The sequence below is a fragment of the Callorhinus ursinus genome, unplaced genomic scaffold, assembly GCF_003265705.2.
Source record: "Callorhinus ursinus isolate GAN/ISIS: 27379988/994484 unplaced genomic scaffold, GSC_fseal_2.0 scaffold35, whole genome shotgun sequence".
NCBI lineage: Eukaryota > Metazoa > Chordata > Mammalia > Carnivora > Otariidae > Callorhinus > Callorhinus ursinus.
In genome coordinates, this window is record NW_027397097.1 from 3,058,200 (window position 1) to 3,077,517 (window position 19,318).

Genomic DNA, 19,318 nt, shown 5'->3' on the forward strand with positions numbered 1-19,318 from the left:
TTGGCCCAGGGACTTTTCTTTTGGTGCCAGAGTGTAGCTGAGGTGGGTGCCGGGGCTCCTTGCTTGTGGAGCAAGCTCTGGGTTGCAAGGGTGCTGAGATGAACCACAGGCAGGGGAAGGAGGGGTGGGTAGGGGCAGGGCAGGCAGTGCTGGCGCAGTCCCGCCTGCAGTATCTGGAAAGCAGATCTCTTGGGCCATGGCCGGCGTGACTCAAATGGAGACAAAAAAACCTTCCATATTTGGACAAAGAGCCCAGAGAGGCCCGGACCCGCAGCCAGCCCAGGCCGCCTCCCCCCACCCCCCCAGTCTCCCTCTGGGCCCCTAGCCCTGAGCCCTGTCCCACGAGTTTAACTCTTGGGCCTCAGGCAGCACTGTGGTCTCTTCCCCTCAGTCATCAGGCCACCTTCCATGTGGTCAAGCCTGGGCCATGGGTGCTGGAGAAGAAACCCCCGGTGTTGGGCCCTGAGCTTGGGGTAGAAATGCAGAGAGGAGTCCTGGCAGAGCCTGCAGGTTGGAATGGGGTTACACACTGAACAGACAATTCACATGCCAGGGGGTAAGTTGACTACAGTATGAACCCAGTGTGGCAAAGCCTGAGGTCCACAACACGGAGGCATGAACAGACACACACACACACACACACACACACACACTCACACACTCATACACTCATTTCTTTTCAATCCCCAACAGACTTATGTATTCACAAAGACATCTGTGCAGATATCAGAAGTGAGGACCCAGCCTGAGAACCTTTCACACCTTCCCTGGAGCAAGCTTTGATGACAGCAAAGTTGGAGTAGATAGGGACAGCCAGATGTGAACAAGTAATGTAAATAGTCATTATCCATCTGCAGAAATGCAGACAGAGCCATCTGTCCCTTCGCTGACACCCCGAGTGCCCAACGTGTGGGGCTGGGTTGTGCAGTGAATGCCAGAACCAGGTGAATGGGGAGGGGGCCTCAGCCCACTTCCTGCCTGGAGCAGGACCTCATTCCCAGGGGGAGGACCCAGATGCTCCCTGTCACCGGTTGGGTAGCTGAGTGACGACACAGCTGCTCCTAGCTTTTCTAATTAGCCCGGGGTAATTAACTCTGGAATCAGCCTGGATAATGGGTTTGGAGAGCCCAGGGTAACCTTTAAAATTCGGTTCCATTATCGCCCACTGGTGCCGATATTTGCAGGGTTAGCATGTGGGCTATAGGATAAACAGACAGAGGTTCCTGCCCCAGGAAGAAGTGGGAGCCCCATCTGAGAACTGAGGATCAGAAGGAGGCCAAAGTAGGGGAGGGTGAGGGAGGCTAATGTGGCTGGAGCCTTGAAGAACCAGCAGCACTGACTGGCAGAAATGGGGCCAGGCCTTTCAGTCAGAGAGAACCAGGAAGGCAGAGGCTTGTGATGAAAAAGTCCTGGTGTGTCTGAGGTGTCATGAAAGGCCCCTGGTTCTGGAGAAAGTCAGGTGCGTTCTGGGGAGTCTGGAAGGCCAGCCCTGGAAGTCTGGAGTTCACCCTGGGGCAGTAATTTCCAAACTCTTAAAAATAGTGGGGTGGGGCCTGGGTGGCTTAGCCAGTTAAGCGTCTGCCTTCAGCTCAGGTCATGATCCCAGGGTCCTGGGATTGAGCCCCATGTCGGGTTCCCTGCTCAGTAGGGAAAGCCTGCTTCTCCCTTTGCCCTACCCCCTGCTCATGCTCTCTCTCTCTCTCTCTCTCTCTCTCTCTCTCCTCTGACAAATAAGTAAAATCTTTAAAATAATAGTGGAATCCTTTCTTCTGGAGGAATCTTGACACTGAACTATGAAACAGGCCAGTTTGGAACCTTGTTGATATAAGTGAAGTGGGGGCATATCTCTCTCTTGATCCGCGTCTCCCCTCGTGTACTTCCATGTGACTAGGACTCAGAGAATCCCTGTTTGGGGCAGGGGGGCCCTGGTGGGGGTGTTGAGAGCAGGACAAGCCTCTCCCTTCAGTTTCTCCTCAGGCTCAGAAGTTCAACCCAGCCAGGCTCCCTGGGCAGGGACAAACCCTGGTGGGGCCAGGTCTCCCGAAGGAGCTAGGATGATGGAGCACCCCACCTTGAGGCTCCAGTGAGCAGGCGATGTCCCCTACCAGGGGCCTGTAGAGCTGGGCTGGGCCCTACTTGATGAGGAAGACGATGTTTTAGAGTGGTGGGAAGGCCCCGATTGCTGACTGCTCTTTTCCGGGAAGGTACAGGCCCTTGGAGGGAGGAAGGAGCTCGCAGGGCTGGAGGAACCACTATGGCCAGAGCATCATGCAGCCAGAGTGTGACACAGGTGGGGAGGCAGGCAAATTTGGCCTGATGCTGGTGTGTCAGCAAGAGCCGGGTCACCCGGTGTGCCGGGGGCAGCCTGAGTGCTCACGTTTGATCCTCCGTCCAGCTGTGTTGGTGTAATGGTTAGAATAGATTGGGGCCAGACGTCTTAGGTCCAAATCCTGCTCTTCCTCTTAGCTGTATGACCAGGAGCCAGTACTTAATCCCTCTGTGGCTCAGTTTATGCACCTGTAAAATGAGGATGATGATGATGATGACACTTATTATAGGGTTTTTGTGAAAATTAAATCAGCCAAAAATCACCAATGCCTGTGGTGGCTGGGCTGGACCACTGACCACAGGGGATCAGTGGGAAATCATAGAGTTGGAAGAAGAGGGTAGTGACCTGGCCTGGCTGAGGAAGGGTCCCAGGGATGGGGAGAAGTGGCTGGGGTCACCAGGAATAGCTTGGAGTCATCTTTGAGGGAGAGGGATATGCTGCGTCCCCCGAGGGATGCTCAAACATCCTCCCGGGCAGCTGCCATAGGAAAAAGCTAAGGGGCTTTGCAGAGGTGGGGTGGGGTTCCGTGGGCTTGGGGCTCTGCTGGATTCGCACTGGTGGAAATTCCCACCCTGCTATGAAGTTGCCTGCGGCTGACCTCACCTTACACTCGGTATCTGTGGCCCAGAGAGAGGCAGGATTGGCACCGTTGCCCAGCGAGTTCCAGCCCCAGGTCCTTCATCTAGGCTGGGGAATCAACTCCAAGCTTTGGCTGGGTCAAAGTCTAGCTCTGAGGTTGCCTGACTTGAGGAGGCGTGGGGGCTGTAAAGGAGGAATTTGACAGTTCTCTGCAGAAAGGGCTAGGAGCTTCCTCTCTGGCTGCAGGGTGGGCTGGGAAAGTGTCCTGGAAGAGAGCACAGATGACACTGGAATTGTGCAAGAGAAGACCGAGTGGGAAACTGAAGGGAGGAAGCAAAGACAGATGCTCCAAACTCAGGGTCCCAGAGCACCCCCTCCTACTTTCATCTGGTTTTCATTCACCAGGAGCCACCTTGGGATTTGGTCCTTTGCGTGGGCTGGGAACACAGGGCAATGTGCAGGGGTGCTCGGGGGCCGCTCTGGAGATGCCCAGAGGCTGGGGTGGGGGTGGGGGAGCCCAGAAAGTCAGTGTACAGAAGGGACAGTTTGTGAGGAAGAGACTGAAGCTGAGCCTATGATGGATGAGAAGGAAGATGAGGAGGGTTGCAAAGCCTGACACGGGAGCCTGAAGCAGGCAGCAGCTGCCAGGCGGTGAGATGAAGTCTTTAAAAATTCAATGTATTTAATATTTTGAATATGTAATACACTCATGTGGTTAAGAAAAATCAAAAGGGGGGGGCGCCTGGGTGGGACAGTCAGTTGAGCGTCTGACTCTTGGTTTCAGCTCCCGTCATGATCTCAGGGTCCTGGGACAGAGCCCCAAATCAGGCTCCACACTCAGCAGGGAGTCTGCTTGAGATCCTCTCCCTCCCTCTCCCTCTGCCCCTCCCCTGCTCTCCTGCGCACCCTCTCCCTAAAACAAATGGATAAGATCTTAAAAGAGAAATAAAGGAAAAAAAGAAAAATCAAAAAGGGTAAAAAAGCCTCCTTCCCAGCAGCTGCCTAGTACCTACCCTGCCCCACCCAGGATGCCCGGTTATTAATTCTTGTGAATCCTTCTCTAGGCAAATGCCAGCAAATTCACTGTCTTTCCTCTACTTTCCACACACAGAGGCACACTGCTGTCCACTTAGTAAGATGTTGGCCCAGATCTTCCCTTATCAGTGCGTTAAGAGCTTCCATATTCTTTCTTGCGCTGTGTGGTGTCCCATCACACTGACTCCCAGATCTGTATTGAACCATACATTAAAGGATGTTTAGGTTATTTTCAGTCTTTGGCTGTTACAAATAGTGCTGTGGCAAACAAGCTTGTTCATAGGTTATTTTGTACGGGGGCTGGTGTACGTTTAGAGCAGTTTCTTAGGAGTCGAATTGCTGGGACACACCGTATATGTGATTCTGATTTTCATGCCCTACAGAGGGGTCCAGCAGCGCGGTAAGGAGCCCGTGTCCCCACAGCATCGCTAAGTTGGACCTGTGCTATTTTCCCTGAGAGGTGAAATGGGATCTCAGTGTGTTTTAATTTGCATTTATCTTACAGTGAGTAAGGCTGAGCATCTTTCCACATGTCCAAGAGACATTTGGATTCTCTTTTCAATGAACTCTTCATATCCTTTGCCCTTTTTTTCTGTTGGATTGTTGGCCTTTTGTTTTTATCAACTTCTAGGAACCTTTATAGTATTAAGGAGTTTATTATTGTCTCGGTTGTGAGTTGTAGATATTTTTTCCGGATCTGTCACTCGATTTTTGACTTTGTTTATGGTATATTTTTGCCATGCAGAAGGTTTTGTTTTTACGTGGTCTAATTTATCAAGCTTTTATTTTATGGCTTCTGTATTTGGAGTCACGGTTAGAAAGGCCTTTCCCACTCCAAGGTTATAAAGCAGTTTCCCCATGTTTTCCTCTGGTGTTTTATGTTTTCTTGTTTTGTTTTACATTTAAATCTTTGACCCATTTGGAATTTATCCTGGTGTGTAGTGTGAGTTATGGCTCCCACTCTATTTTTTCCCAGAACTAGAGTATCTTTTTGGGGTGGGTGTGAAGGCCAGAGGCTAGAGCTACTGCAGGTCAATGGCAGAGTGGTTAAGAAGGGCTTGGGGCAACACCAGTATAATGTGACAGGCAGTTGGAAATGGGGCCTAGGCTGGGGGCATAGCACTCCCAGATACTCATCTTTGCTGTGTGACATTGGACAAGTCCCATCCCTTCTCTGGGCCTAAAGTATACCTAGAGTATAGCTGAAGGGGCCCTGGATATCACCCTGAACCCAGGGCTGACTGTGAAGGAGGTGATGGCCAGCAAGAGGGGGCTGTCCTGATGGCAGGGACACAGAGGATGGCCATGGATCCAGCACCCATTCAGGCTGGGCTGAAGTGGAGGGTGTTAGGGGGCTGGCAACAGAATTCACTGTGTTCTTGGAGTGGGTAGGCAGGAAGGCAGAGAGGGACGGGCACCCATTTTTAAAAATACCCACAGCAGCCTGGCACTGCAGGAAGGGGTGGGGGGCAGGCCCTCTGCCAGCCCTCTGGATCCAGTAATGCTGAGGGTTGCTAGGGCAGGCACATTGTCAGTTGTCTGAGGACTGTGGACGCAGCCCAGCCCAACCATAGCCATTCCTAGAGGTCTTCTTCCCCCCATCATGAAGCAGGCACCCTTGTCCTCTCCAGTGGAGAAATAGGGACAGACCACCCTCCCAGGGTCTAGTCCTGGCACTGTCCTGGACTTGCTGTGTGACCTGAGGCCAGTCCCTGTCCACTGGGGTCACTATCCATCAAAAGGGGCAACTGGACTTGCCTCACATGCTTCTGCCATCCCTGGCCCTCACCCAGATTCCAGTTTGGATTAGAGCTGGGGGGGGGAAGAGCTTGAGGTCCTTGCCTCTTCCCCCTTTACAGATGGGGAAACTGAGGCCACGGAGGGGATCCTGACCCCTGCCCTGCCTTTGCTCTTCTTGGCTTTCCTGGGCCTCTGGACCTTCCTCCCTGCCCCCACATGGCCTGTACCAGCTCCCCACCCCCATTCCTGGGCCCCAGTGGTCAAATTCCAGGGCTGCCATTGCCGTGGCAACAGCCAGCTCACAGGGCCCCTCCTCTCTGAGCTGGCCCCTCCTCTCGGGGTTCTCCACCAGGCTGTTGTCCAGGGAGGAGGCAGAGAGGGCCTCCCGCCCCTAGGGGACTAGAGGGGTTGGGGGTGGGGTAGGGAGGAGATCAGACCCAGCTGGTTTCTCATTTGTTTTCCAAAGGAGAAAATGGAAAAGGCACAAAGTGCTGCCAGCAAATGCTACTCTGTTATCCCACACACAGTGGGAGGGACAGAGGTGGTCACCTGGGCTGGGGACGAGAGAGCCACCCAGAAAGGCTCTTTGAACCTTACACCTGGAGAATCGCCCCATAAAAGGGTCTAAGGCCGAGGATTTGGAATGGAATGGGAGATGGAAGAGCCTTCCTAGGTCACCACCATCCAATGCTAAGGCTGCCTAGGGACTGAGGGGCCCATCCTATCTTGGGCTTTCTCCCAAGCAGACATGCCCCATCCTGGAAGGAGTTACCATGGTAGCCTTGGAGGGGGTGAGCTCCTTGGCCCTGGGGTTATGCAAACAAGGACTGCCAGGGGATGCCTACCCTGGGAGGGGGTTGGTACACTCAACCTCTCAGATGACCTGCCTTCTTTTTTTTTAAGACCTACCTATTTATTTTTTTAGAGCAAGAGAGCAAGAGAGAGCGCGTGGGAGGGGTGGGGGCAGAGATCAAGGGAGAGAGAATCCCAAGCAGAATCCCAGCAGAGCAGGGAGCCCAGCCCGGGGCTTGACCCTGAGGTCATGACCTGAGCCAAAGCCAGGAGTCGGACACCCAACGAACTGCGCCACCCAGGTGCCCCTGAGATCACCTGCCTTCTAAGGTTCTCAGGTTGTTCATAACGAGCCAGTGTTTATGGAGGTCTCTGTTCCAGGCATGATGCTAAGTAAGCCCTTTATATCCTGTATTATATAGATGAAACTGGCACTGATATGGGCCTCCTGGAGGTTGGGGCAGCCGTCGGTGCAGTGTGTGGTCTCTGGCTTTGCCCTCTTTTTCCCAGGGCCCCCACCCACTGTCACCTTTCAGGTGTGCGGTGTATTTGCGTCCAGGCTTTTTTCCTTGCATATATGCACAAAGGTGTGTGTGTGTGTGTGTGTGTGTATAATATATATATTGTATATAATATATATGGATGTATATTTTATGATGTGGTGATGGTGCGTTATGTATGCTTCTTGCTTCTTTCAGTGAACATCACACTGAACATTTCTCCATGGAGCTTTAAAGAGCTCCCTAAGTGCATGATTCCCGCAGCCTTGCGGTCGGTTCCCACTGGTTGTGAAGAAGGCAGTGTGAGTGTCCTTGTCCTCCTGTGCTGCTGCTTTCCCCTGGACTGGAAGGCACCCCCTCTCCTGCACAGTGGAATAGATGTGGATAGAGAAATCCTGCCCCGGGGTACTCTGTGGGCACAGATCCTGTCACCATGAGGCGCCTTGAGCCCAGTCCTTAACTTCTCTGTGCCCATCTCCTCTTGCGTAAAACAGGGTAGTAATAGGGCCCACCTAGGAATCCTGTCTCCAGGTTAAAATAAACACCTGTAAGCAGCACTTAGGAACCTCTTGAGAGAGATTAACTCCTATTTGTATGCCATTGCTCTTCTTCCCGTCCTCAGGCCCTGCAGGTCACTGACAGAGGGGAGGATTTGAGCCTCAGCTTCACCACCTTCATCTGGAGAACCGGAGCAAGTTCTGACCCCTCACTGAGCCTTGGTTTCCCCCCTGAGTTGCTATGAGGATCTGATGAGATCAGGCTCTACAAACATTTTGTAAACCGTGAAGTGCTGGATGGTGCCACTTATTGTCAGTATCAGGAGAGCACGGATGCAACTCCAGAAGCCTGAGGTGCTCAGAGCAGGAGGGGAGTCATCAGATCTGGGGTATTAGGACAGCTTCCTGGAAGTGGTAGTCCTGGTCCTGGGGCTTTGGGATAGTGGAGCCTAGGCCTGTGTCAGGCTGGCCTTCAGCTGTGAATCCTGCGGCACGTGTGCGCGCGCACACAGGGGTGACTGTGGCTGCCCAGGCACTAGGACTGGTCACTAGTCGCTGATCCAGAGCAGCAAGGCTCGGAAGTTGAGGCTGCCTCTGGTCAGTCCAAGCTGGAGACCACTTCTAGCCAGGCCCAGTGACAGCCCCCTGGAGGCTGGGGTGGAGGGATTGTGGAGCAGGGCCTGTTCCCTGTCCTTGGGCAGCTCGACCCCCCTCCCCCTTGGCTTATCTGGTGTGATGGGAGGGGCTTCCCTGGGCTCTGGGTTGGGCCAGGGCACCCAGGGCTTACTTTAGAGCCAGAGAGACTTACTGATGGATTGAACTTGCTCCACTCCTGGGGTGTCCCCTGGGTCTTGGAATAGAATAGGGGTAGGGGAGGTGGGGGCCACAATGCCTCTGAGCAGCTTGGGCCCCCTTGGACAAGATTTAGTGGATAAGGCCCAAGGGCCCAGTCCTAGCCTCAGCTGAACGCCTGCTGCCCTGGGGGTCTCGAGACACTTTCCCCTCTGAGCCTCAGTGCCTATTCGTAAAATGAGAAGGAACGGACCTTTCTCGGGCTCCCTCCTTTATAAGGAAGGCTTGAACATGGGCATTCTAAGCTTGCTGTGCACATTCGTAACACTGAAACTTACTTTCATTCATTCACTGATTCACAAATACATACTGGGCACTTACTGTGGGCCAGACTGTTCTAGGCATGGTTACCGAAGTCTGCAAGCTCCAAAGGGGAGGGATCACCTCTGCCTTGCTCCAGCAGCATCCACACCTAGAACAGAGGTCAGATTAGTAGGTTGGTAGGAGTTGATAACACCTCAAGCTTCCCTCGGCCTTTGGTGGTTGGAGGATAATTTCTGGCACCATTGTAAGTGGGGAAGATTGCCTCTTTTGTCTGCTAGGCTTTGAGATACAGCTAGGCTATATCTACCGCTCAGGCAGGCCCTGCTCCCTCCTCCCTGCCCCTCAGCTCCCTGGGGCTCTGGCCTGAGGCTGGCCTGGCCTTTCCCAGGGTGCCTGGCCCACAGCCCAGTGAGTCATCTTCCGCTCTAGAGGCAGGACACCCCATCCCACCCCGAAGACACACACAAATGGAGCCCACCCCCTCCCTCTCCCCCCAGTTTATGCCTGGGTCCGAGAGAGGGAGGGAGCAGGAAGGTCTGGAAACAGACACTGGATAACTTCCTTTCCCACGATCCCTCACCCCAGCCTCCCTGCATGCTGGAGCACTGGGTGGAGGCGAGGGAAGGGAGCCCTCCTTTGCAGAGCATTTACTGTGCAGCAGGTGTACACCCTCATTTTCCAAGTGGGGAAACCGAGACCGAAGGGGAGGGATGTTTGCAACAGCTAGAAAGTGGCGGTGCTGCGCCCAAATCTCTATGCAGCGTTCCATGCTGAGCAGGGTTTAGACATTTTGAATGAGACAGTTTCTGGAGTTGGGAGGGGAGGGCTCTGGGAGGTCACCTCATACACAGGATCTGAGCTAGGACTGGGACCACAGGCCAGACCACTGTTGTGGGCAGAAGTGTGCACAGGGCTGGGTAGGTGCATTTCCCGGGAGCTACGGTTGCCAGATTTTAACAAATCCTACTCTAAGGCTTCATCAGCTTCCCAGTGGTGTCCTTGCCCCCCACCCCTGGCCTCCAAGGGTGGGCCAACCTGCCCCCTCAGACTCAGATGTGGGACCCAGAAGATCTGGGTTTCAGTTTCTCTGCCTGAAAAGTACAGATGACAGTCCCAGCCTCTTGGGCCCTGGAGATGAGGAAATCCAGGGCTTATTAACTGGTCAGGAGGTATTTTTCACATCTGTTGGGGTCTGTCTGTCCCCCTACCCCCTACCCCCCACCTCCTGCTTCCGGCCATTATCCTTGATGTTAAGAAACTCTTCCTTCCCAAGCTGGAAGGTCCAGCTGTATCTTCTTGAAATTAAGCGGGGATGGGGGAGGGCAGAGAAGAAGAAAGGGAGAAAACCCACATGAAAAAAGACCAGTTAAATTCAAACCACATGCACCGCAGCCCCTGCCATGCAGGCCTCTGCTGCCATCTGTGGGTGTCTGCTGGAAGTGCAGTTCTGGAGCCCCAGCTTTCTCACTGAAGCCGGAAGGCTGGATCCTGGTGCCTGAAATCTAGGAGGAGGGTCAGGCTGTCCATTGGCTGTCTCAGGCGTGACCTCACTTACACACCTTCTTCAGGGAGCATGGTGAGGGATTTAGAGTCCACCTGAACCCTCCTTCCTTCCCCATTTGTCTACAGAGGAGGAAACAATCCCAGAGTGGGGAGTGACTCCGCTAAGTTACGGAGCAAGTCAGTCATTTGACACATATGTATTGTGCACCTAGTGTAGGTCAGGGACACAACCATGAACATAGAGAAGTCCTGGTCTCTGCCTTTACGGACCCTATGGGGGGGGTGCTGTGGACACAGAGACCTTCCTCCTGTTTCCATCTCTCCTATTATTGCCAGTCATCCAAGGAAGAGAGTACAGTGCATCACCATCTATTTCAAGGTGTCCTGGGTTTGGCTTGATTGATTTATGTGCTCTGTGACCCTGGGAAAGTCACTTGCCTCTCTGTTATGCTGATTACTTGGGGTCAAATCCCAGCTTTGCCAAGTCTCTTTTGCCACGTCCAACTTCTTGACCTCAGGCACATTGCTTCAGTTCTTGGAGCCTTTGTTTAGTCATTTGTGAAATGGAGCTAATAGTTATACATAACTTAGAGGATTGGTGTGAGGATTAAATGAGGTAATACATGAGAAACAACACCTCACTGGACACAAGCTGGTAGTAAAAGTCAGACCCCACCAAGGGTCTGAGAGTGCAAGTCCCTCCCGGAGGTCCAGCAGGGGGGCAGGAGTGCAGTGGGTGGAGGCGTTTCTTCTGGGTTGAGCGGTGGCCAGCACGGTTCATCGGCCAGTAATTGGGCCTGAGCCCCCAGCACAGAGAGTGAGAGCTGCCACCTTGAACCTCCCGTCAGCCAGCAGGGTCAGTTTCTAGAAAGTGAGATTTTTCTAGCGCTGAGGTGGGGGTCCAAGCTGGACTCCTCTGGGCCAAGAGATGAAATCTAGGTCTGTGCAGAAATCATCCCCATGCTTTCCTTCTCCCTTTAGGACATTCAGGACCTGGGTTCTTAGCTCAGTTCTGCCACTGCCTGGCTTCATCTGGCTTCGTTACCTCTCTGAGCCTCAGTTTCCCCAGCTAGGTAGTTTTCACTTAGTCTTTCATGCAGTTGCAGCCAGATAGTGACAGGGCTGGAATCCCCTTGAAGGTTTCCTCACTCATAGATCTGGCAGTCCATGCTGGCATCTGGGTGGGCCCTTATCTGGGCGGTCAGCTGGAATATCCTACACGTGGCCTCTGCATGTGACCTGGGCCTCCACTCTATGCAGCAGCCTGGTTCTAGGAACAAGGGACCCAAGAGAGCAAGGTGGAAGTACATGGCATTTTTATGGGCGAGCTTTGGCCGTCACACAGTATCCTTTTTGCTGCCTTCCCTTCATCGAGGCAGTCACAGAGGTCACCCAGCTGCGAGGGGGAAGGCACATAAACCTCCTTAGGCTACGGAGGAGTGTCAGTACCACATTATAAGAAGAGCAGGTGGCACGGAGAATATGTGGTAGCTCTCTTTGGAAAGTGCCAGGTGCCACACCTCCCTGGGGCTCTGCGGATAAGATGCCACAGCGGTGTCGAGTGCTGGGCTCGTGCCTGGCACCTGGTGAATGCTCAGGAAACAGCAGCTATGGCTGCTTTTGATCATTACTGAAATGGCCTTCGCTGTTCACTTCTGCCATGGAACCACACGGACCATCCCCCGCCGATGCGCTGTGCGGTCACATGGTCACGGACCACTGACTGGGGTATACACAGACACGTGGGCGAGTCCACACAGATGGGACACACGTCGTGTCTCTCACAGTCCCGCCTCCAGGTGCGCACAGTCCCACCTAAGCAGGGCAGCGGCCCTCCTGTGGCAGGAAGGACCTGAGGCTCCTTTGGCCCTCAATCTCTCCTTCCCATTCCCCAGCACATTCCCCAGAATTCTGGGGCCCACCCTGAGCAGCCAGTCCCAGGGGAGTCCTGTGGTTTGGACACGGCCTGGGAACTCTGTGGAGCCTTGAGAGCCTCCTCCTTCCGGAAGAGAGGGTCTATAGGGGACAGGCCATGACCTGGGAAGGCAGGACAAAGGGACAGATGATGGGAGGAAGAGGGGAGGGGTGTCAGACAAGAGCAGATGGAGAGACTGAGGCCCCAAGAGGGGAAGTGGCTTGTTGAAGGTCACATCACCGCTAGATGGTAGAGCCAGGATGTGAGCCCAAGCAGTGGCTTCAGAGCCTGCCCTCTTCATTTCTTTTTTTTTTTTTATTTTTTTTTTAAAGATTTTATTTATTTATTTGACAGAGAGAGTGAGAGAGTACAAGCACAGGGAACAGTAGAGGGAGAGGGAGAAGCAGGCTTCCCGCTGAGCGGGGAGCCCAATGCGGGGCTCGATCCCAGGACCCTGGGATCATGACCTGAGCCGAAGGCAGACACTTAACCATCTGAGCCACCCAGGCGCCCCTTTTTTTTTTTTTAAAGATTTTATTTATTTATCTGACAGAGAGAGAGGGAACACAAGCAGGGGGAGTGGGAGAGGGAGAAGCAGGCTTCCCGCAGAGCGGGGAGCCTGATGCAGGGCTCGACCCCAGGACCCCGAGACCATGACCCAAGCCGAAGGCAGATGCTCAACGACTGAGCCACCCAGGCGCCCCTGCCCTCTTCATTTCTATGCCAAGAAGGCCCTCCCCTGGAACTTTGGTCTCATTGATGAACCTGAAGACCTGAGGAGCGCAGCACCGTCAGTGAAATGAATAGCCCATCAGGTTGGGAACATCCAGCACTAGTCCATGCCGGTGGGTATCCGTGGGGTCAGGAAGGTCAGACAGTCCATCTGGGCCATTAGCCAGGGCTTGGTTCCCAGGGAAAAGATTCTCCCTGATCCCCGCATTGCCTGAGGATGACATTTTGTTTTCCCCCAAAACCACCCTGGGTCAGGAGAACGTCTTTATGTCATTATCTCAGTACCAGTGAGGCTGGAGAGAGGCAGCTCATACAACTAGTGCACCAGGGAGGCAAGGGTGAGGCCAAGCTGAGTGCATGAGGCTGAGGGGAGGTGGAGTGGGGCTCTCCTCTCAGAGGAGGAGGTGGGTTTCAGAATATGGGCCCTGTAGGCCGTCACCTCAGCTTCACCTCTTATCACTTAGGTGACTGCTCTGAGCCTCAGTTTCCTTGTTTGTAAAATAGAGGAGAAACAATAACAGAGCCCTTGATGTAGGGCTACTGTGGGGATTAGAGGAGCTAGAGCTTGGAAAGCAATGGTGGGGTGCTTGACACCTGGACAGTATTCCAGCAGTGTTAGTGACAGTGAGGATTCTAAATTGTGGTGTTCCCAATCTGGTTTGGGCAGCTCTGGGGTCCAGATCCTCTGTGGCAGATACTTAGATAGAGCTGTGCAGGTACGAAAGGCTGGAGACCCCTCCCCACCCCACAGGAGCCCAAGGAGACCCACTGCCCCAGAACCTGAATTGCCTTTGTCATTTCTTTTGCAATTCCTGTCTTCCCATTTAGACTGTGGTGCCCAGGCAGGCACAGACCTCTCTTCTTACCTTTAAATCCCCAGCACAGTGCTTGGTACATGGTAGGTACTCAATAAATATTTGTTGAACTGATCAACAAATGAATAAAATAAAAACTCCATGAATTACTCATCCATTGAACCATGTGTCTGCACATCCATTCATGTGTTCATTTGTTCTGTTCACCCATCCATTTATTCACCTATCATTATCCCATTCTTTTGCTTGGTCAGCCCTTACTCGTTACCCATCCGTTTGTCCATCCATATGTCCTTTCTCATCACTGGCCCCCAGTCGGTCCAGCACTAGCTGTAGGACCAAGCGGCCCCCAGTGGGCAAGAGGTCTTGGTGGGGCTCCTAGCGGGAGGTGTGTCCAGAGGCAGGTAAACAAGGTATTAGGCTTCTTTGAGAGATGGGGAAGTGTCAGCTGACTGGGCGGAGGTAGGGAGAGTTAGGTGGTCGCCAGGACCAGCAGAAGGGTGGTTCCACCCAACTGGAGGACCCTCCTACAGTGGGGTGGTGGCTTTGTGGAGCAGAGCCCTTTTGCCCCTCCCCGCCTCTCATCTTCCCCTGCCTGAGGAGGATGGGAGCTGCTTGGTGGGAGGGGGGTGGTATATGTGTTGTGGTGGGGTGTAGGGTATGGAAAGGAGAGGAGGGCCCTTACCAGCCACGTCAGACCCTTATAAAAACGATTCTGAGCCAGACCCACTCCAAACAACTGCAGACACTGCAGATAAAAGGAAAAGAGACATCAGTGCCTAAAAGGGGAGTTCAGTCCAGCCAAACAACAAAAGAACCGGACCTGCACAGGGGTGCTCTGGTGTCCCCAACCCCCACCCCGGCTGACCTCACCCTGAGGGGCTCCGATGCCTTGCTGTTGTGGGGGTGATCCCTGGACACCCTGATTCAGCAGCTGTGTGCTCCTGTTCCTTCTCTCAGCTTCCTTTCATTTCCCCGCCCCACCAGCTCCCCTGTTGCCATGACAACGGGCTTGGATGTAATTAGCCATCTTTAATGAAGCAGCAGCGAGCAGTGCCTCAGCACCAAGCCCTGCCCCCTTCTCCAGGGCAGTGGCCTCCAGTGAACTCTGCCATCAGGGCACCCATGTGCCTCTGGATTTCTTGACCTCAGAATGTTGTTCAAACCGTCCCTGAATACCCCCTCTTCCCCCAGGCAGAGGTGACTCCCCCTGCTGAGTCCTGTATATTGTCTGGGAGCTCCTGGATGCCAGCCAGGGTGGATTCATCTGTGCAGGGCCTGGTCCTGCTGAAGTGAGTGAGGGCATAGATGCACCTTACTAACAAGCCCAAGCTAAGCACAGCCTCCCAACTGCTCAGAGGAAATGAGGCCCCAGGTCATAGAGCTGGAGAGAGGGTCAGATGGGGGAGGAGGTGCTGAGAGAAAACCAAACGTGAGTTAAGTAGTGATCAAGCAATGGGCCAGAGGTGTGGGCGCTCGAATCCCGGCCCGGGCTAGTGTGGGATTTGGGATTATCTTTGGGACCTGGCTATTTAGATTTGTCCAGGGGGTGTGTCCATCCCCTGTGCTTAAATCATCACTCCCTCAACTGGTCTGGTGGTTCCAAACCCTCCCCCAACAAGCCCAGCCCTGAGAGGAGGAGGTGGAGGTATAGGCCCCACTCCCGGGTAAGTCCATAATCCATCCCATAGGGAGGGTAAGAGGCAGCTGGGGACTCACTGGATTTTTTGGTTCAAACTAGAGGTAGAGGAGGGCTTGGGGGGGACCCTTGTTCTGCCACCCAGGGGCAGAAGGGGCTCAGCCAGGACTCATGCCCTAGGATGGGATGTGGTGGCCAGGCCGGCTCTAGGCCTTGAAGGATCTGTGCCGCCAGGGGACAGATTGCTGGGCCCCACCCAGAGCTTCCGGTCTGTAGGGACGTGTGCCTGGCGGGGGGGGGGGGGGTTGAGAATGTGCATTTCTGACACACTCCCTGGGGGTACACAGGGCCTGCACTTTGAGAACCATTGTCACAGAGGGACCAGCAAGGGAGCTGGTGCAGAGCGCACACTCATGCTTCCATTCATTCTTTGATTCGACAAGCTGGCCCAGGAGTTACCCTGGGCCGGGCCGTCATGGAACACAGGAGAGACAGACGGGCTCACCGGTTGTTTAGGGCAGCGCAAACTTAGCAAGCACCTCTCAGGCCTCCGGCTCTGCCCCCTGGGGCAGCCTCACTGCTCTGGGAGCCTCTGCCAGGAGGGGGTCACACCTCTTTTCTCTTGCTACTCTCTTGGAATTCTCTGTGCCTGTTTTCATTGTGGACTAGGATTGTCTGTTGGGAGGTTAAAATTTGAGTGTTGGACATTTTGGACTCTCTGAGGAGGCCAGTGCTGCTGGGCCCATGTCCTGCCCTCTCAGGAGAGGATAAGGAATAATTCCCTTGGATGGGGCTGTGGGGTGTTGATTGACCTGGTTGAGGGCTGAACAGGGGAAGGTGGCAGGAGGGCAGAACAGCACAGGAGGCTGCAAGGGCCAGCACGGGATTGATCCTGTGCCATGGGGCTGCCAGGGGAGGCTTGTGAGCAGGGAATTGCAAGGTTTGCCTCCCCGTGATGACTGCTCAGTGTGTGGGGAGAAGGGTGGGGGAAGTGTTATTGAAGTTTTGTTTATTAGCCAACATCTATGTGCAGAGTGCTGTGGTTTACAAAGGACCATGGACCCTGCCCTCAGGGAACCTACAGTCTCCGGGGAGGAGATGGCCATCAACCTAGCAATTGTTCAAATGTGTAATTACAAACTATGATATCTGGTTAAGAAAAACTGAGACTCTTTGAGAGCACAGAGCAGGTGCACCTGGCTTGATGTGATGATCAGAGAGGGCTTCCTGGAGGAGGTGACATTTGCACTAAGATTCATCTTAAAGGAAAAGCAAAAGCACTGCTAGCAGAGGGAAATGGCAGGGGCCAAGGCCCTGAGGCAGGAGAGAGCCTGGTCTGTTTCTAGGAGTTAAAACAGAAGTGGTTGGAGCAAATCAAGCAAGGTGGAGAGAGGGATGGAGGGAACTGGCTTGGGAGATGGGTCAGAAGGTCTCCACTGTGCAGGAAACTCAGGGGAAAGCAGGTTTGGGTGAGGGCATGAGGAGTTTGGTGAGTGTGGGAGCCCTCAGTACACTGAAGAAGCATAAAGTCAGCCAGTGCAGAGGCACAGCCGAGGGACCCCCCCCAGTCAGCTGCAGCGCGCATCAGAGCCCCCTGGTGGGAGTTGGGAGCTGGTACAAAAACAAAGCTCACCCTGCCCTCACTCCTGATTAAATGGGTCTGGGATGTGTTCTGGCATCACCTGAAATTTGAGGACCAGGTCCTGGGGATCATGCTTGGAAACATTCTGGAGCATTATCCGGTGATGGTGGTGGGGGTTGTAAATACCTGAGCGCAACCCACCATGGTGGGGGATGGGGTGGAGAGAGAGAGGGCAGGAATCCACTAGGACTGTCTCAAGTATAGGACACAGGTCCACTGGGTAGGGTGGGAGTAGGCATGACTCAGGGTGGGCCCTTTCCTCTATCAGGCCCTAATGCTCTGCCCCTTACCCCGGACGGTAGAACAGTGTCAGTTTCCAGGGATGTGCATGGATTGTGCCTGCTTATAGCTGTGTGAAGCGGAAGCATGTGCCACCGTGCAGCACTGGGTCAAGTTCATGTCTGTCAGGGCTCAGGTCTGCATGGGACTACGGCGATGTATGTGCACTTGGCCCTCACCCACAGCTGTATACCAGTCAAGGCCGGAGGGCAGGTTTCCATGTATATGAGCCTGTTCCGTGTAGGTGTGTGTGCCTGTGTGGGTACAGGTGTGGACAAAGGGTCCATGTCTCCCAGTATACTGGCCTTTGTCGACGGGTGTGCGCCAGCTTCTGTCCTCTGAGGGGGATGGGTCCGCAAGCGGAGGCCGCGGCGTGCGGCAGCGGCGGGGGCGAGGCCAGGCCGCCCTCTGCGTGTTGGGGGAGACCGGGCGGCGCGGAGGGGGCGGGCGGAGCGGGGTGGGGGTGGGGGCCGAGGGCGGGGACTCCCCTCCGCTCCCCCTCCCCCGCGCCAGCCGCGCCGAGCGCGCCAGGCTCGCCCGGCGCCCTCGCTGAGCGGAGGAGGCAACAGCGCCGCCGCCCGGACCATCACGATCAGATCGACGCTGGGACTGACACCGCGACCGCCGCCGCGGCCGGGCTGAGCCCCCGGAGGGAGCGACGGTGGGAGAGAGGGGGCCCGCCTTCCCTCGCCGCCCCGGCACCCCCGCCCTGGCGGCGGCTCGGCCGCATGCTTCAGATGGTAAAGACCCTGGCCCAGTTCACCATCGCGCTGGAAGACATGCGCGATCTGGGCCCGGCCACCGCCTCCGGGGAGCCCGCCGGGAGCAGCGGTACCGACGCTGAGGAGCCTGGGGAGGCCCAGGTACCGGCAGGGGGAGAGACAGCCAGGGACCTGGGCCAAGACCTAGAACCCAGCGGCCCCGGGCCTGGGGGAGGCATGGGTAGATGCTGGGGCGCAGGACCAGGAACTTGGATCAGGCACACCAGCTGCCTGGGAGGGCCCGGGGGCTCAGAGACAAGTGATGGGGGCAGGGAGACTGAGGGTATGAGGAGTCCTGGCAGGGGTGGTGTGGCTGGCAGGGCCCTGAGGTTTGGTGCCACCAGAGTGCAAGCTTGGGATGGCAGAAGGGCTGGCAACCTCAATCGGGGTGGGGGGCCTGTACCCCGAGACCCAGCCTTGGCAAGGCCTAGTGGTTCGTAGTGCGTGATATGGGTCAGCGTGTAGGCAGAGCCTGTCTCCAGAGGTATTCTGGGTTCACAGGCTCCGGAAGGAGAGGTTTTATCAGCCTCTCTCCAGCAGGCCTGTGGCAGTCCCCAGGTGTATGTGTGTGCTGGGGGGATGGGGCGTTGGGAGTAGCTGCTTTTGCTCCCGGCTTGCCATTCTCTCCCTGCCACTGGACCCGCTGGGCCCGGGAGGTGTCATGCTGTGGTGGCAATGGTGGTGTCCCCATTCCTGGCTCCGTGCTCCCCTCCGGGGGAAGAGGAGGGGGGAGGCTTCCAGGGGCTGTGTTCATGCCTTTGTGTGTTTCTCTGGGCCCAGACTCTGATTGTCCTGCTCTCCTGGGCTCCCATGGGGGCTCTGGTTCTGTCTTCCTCCCCATGCTGTGGTGTGTGTGTTTTTCCCCGCCACCTCACATCTCTGGGCTGAAGGCCCTGGTTCTCAGCTAGGTGATTTGGCTACATTTCCTTTTGGTCTCTTTGCAGGGTGTCTGGCGTTTACGGCTTCTTCTGTGTACATGTGTGTCTGTCTTCATGCTGTGTGTATAGGGTCTTAAGCTTTGGGTCATGATGTCCCAATCATACTGGTAGGAGAGGCCCCCCTCTATCTTCCTGCCATATCCCTTCAGCCCCCCTCCCTCTCCCACTTCAGCGCCCCCTGTAGTAAAGGTCTGAGGATGGGGCTCTTGAGGCTCTGCGGGGAGGCTGGGCCTCTGGGGGAGGCTAGGCCTACAGGGCTGTCCCGCCCAGAACAGGTGGGCCTGCTGATCTGCTTGACAGCTGCATTGCCCGTCTCCTGCTTCCCCTGGCTCCCCCACCCCCACATGCATTCACACCCGTGTCTGGGCACGTGCAGAAGGGCACTCCATGCAGTGACAGGGAGCTGGCCTTAATTTCCGTGCCTCTACCTGACAGCTGAGTGACAGCCCACTGTGCTTTCAAGCAGGAGGAGGCTGGGAAAGGCGGGTGTTGCAGCGTCAGCCTCC

At 55.1% G+C, this 19,318-nt stretch overlaps 1 protein-coding gene and 1 long non-coding RNA gene across 3 annotated transcripts in view; one reads left to right on the forward strand and one right to left on the reverse strand.

The window, feature by feature from the left end:
* The window catches only part of ARHGEF17 (Rho guanine nucleotide exchange factor 17), a 57,477-nt gene that overhangs the window by 17,033 nt on the left and 21,126 nt on the right, over positions 1-19,318 (forward strand). The gene's annotated exons all lie outside the window — the stretch shown is intronic.
* On the reverse strand, positions 1,736-5,918 carry LOC141370461 (uncharacterized). The gene is made up of 4 exons (XR_012374501.1): positions 5,702-5,918; positions 3,922-4,136; positions 2,933-3,173; positions 1,736-2,517 (listed from the first exon to the last, which is right to left on the reverse strand). It is a non-coding gene; the product is annotated as an uncharacterized lncRNA (long non-coding RNA).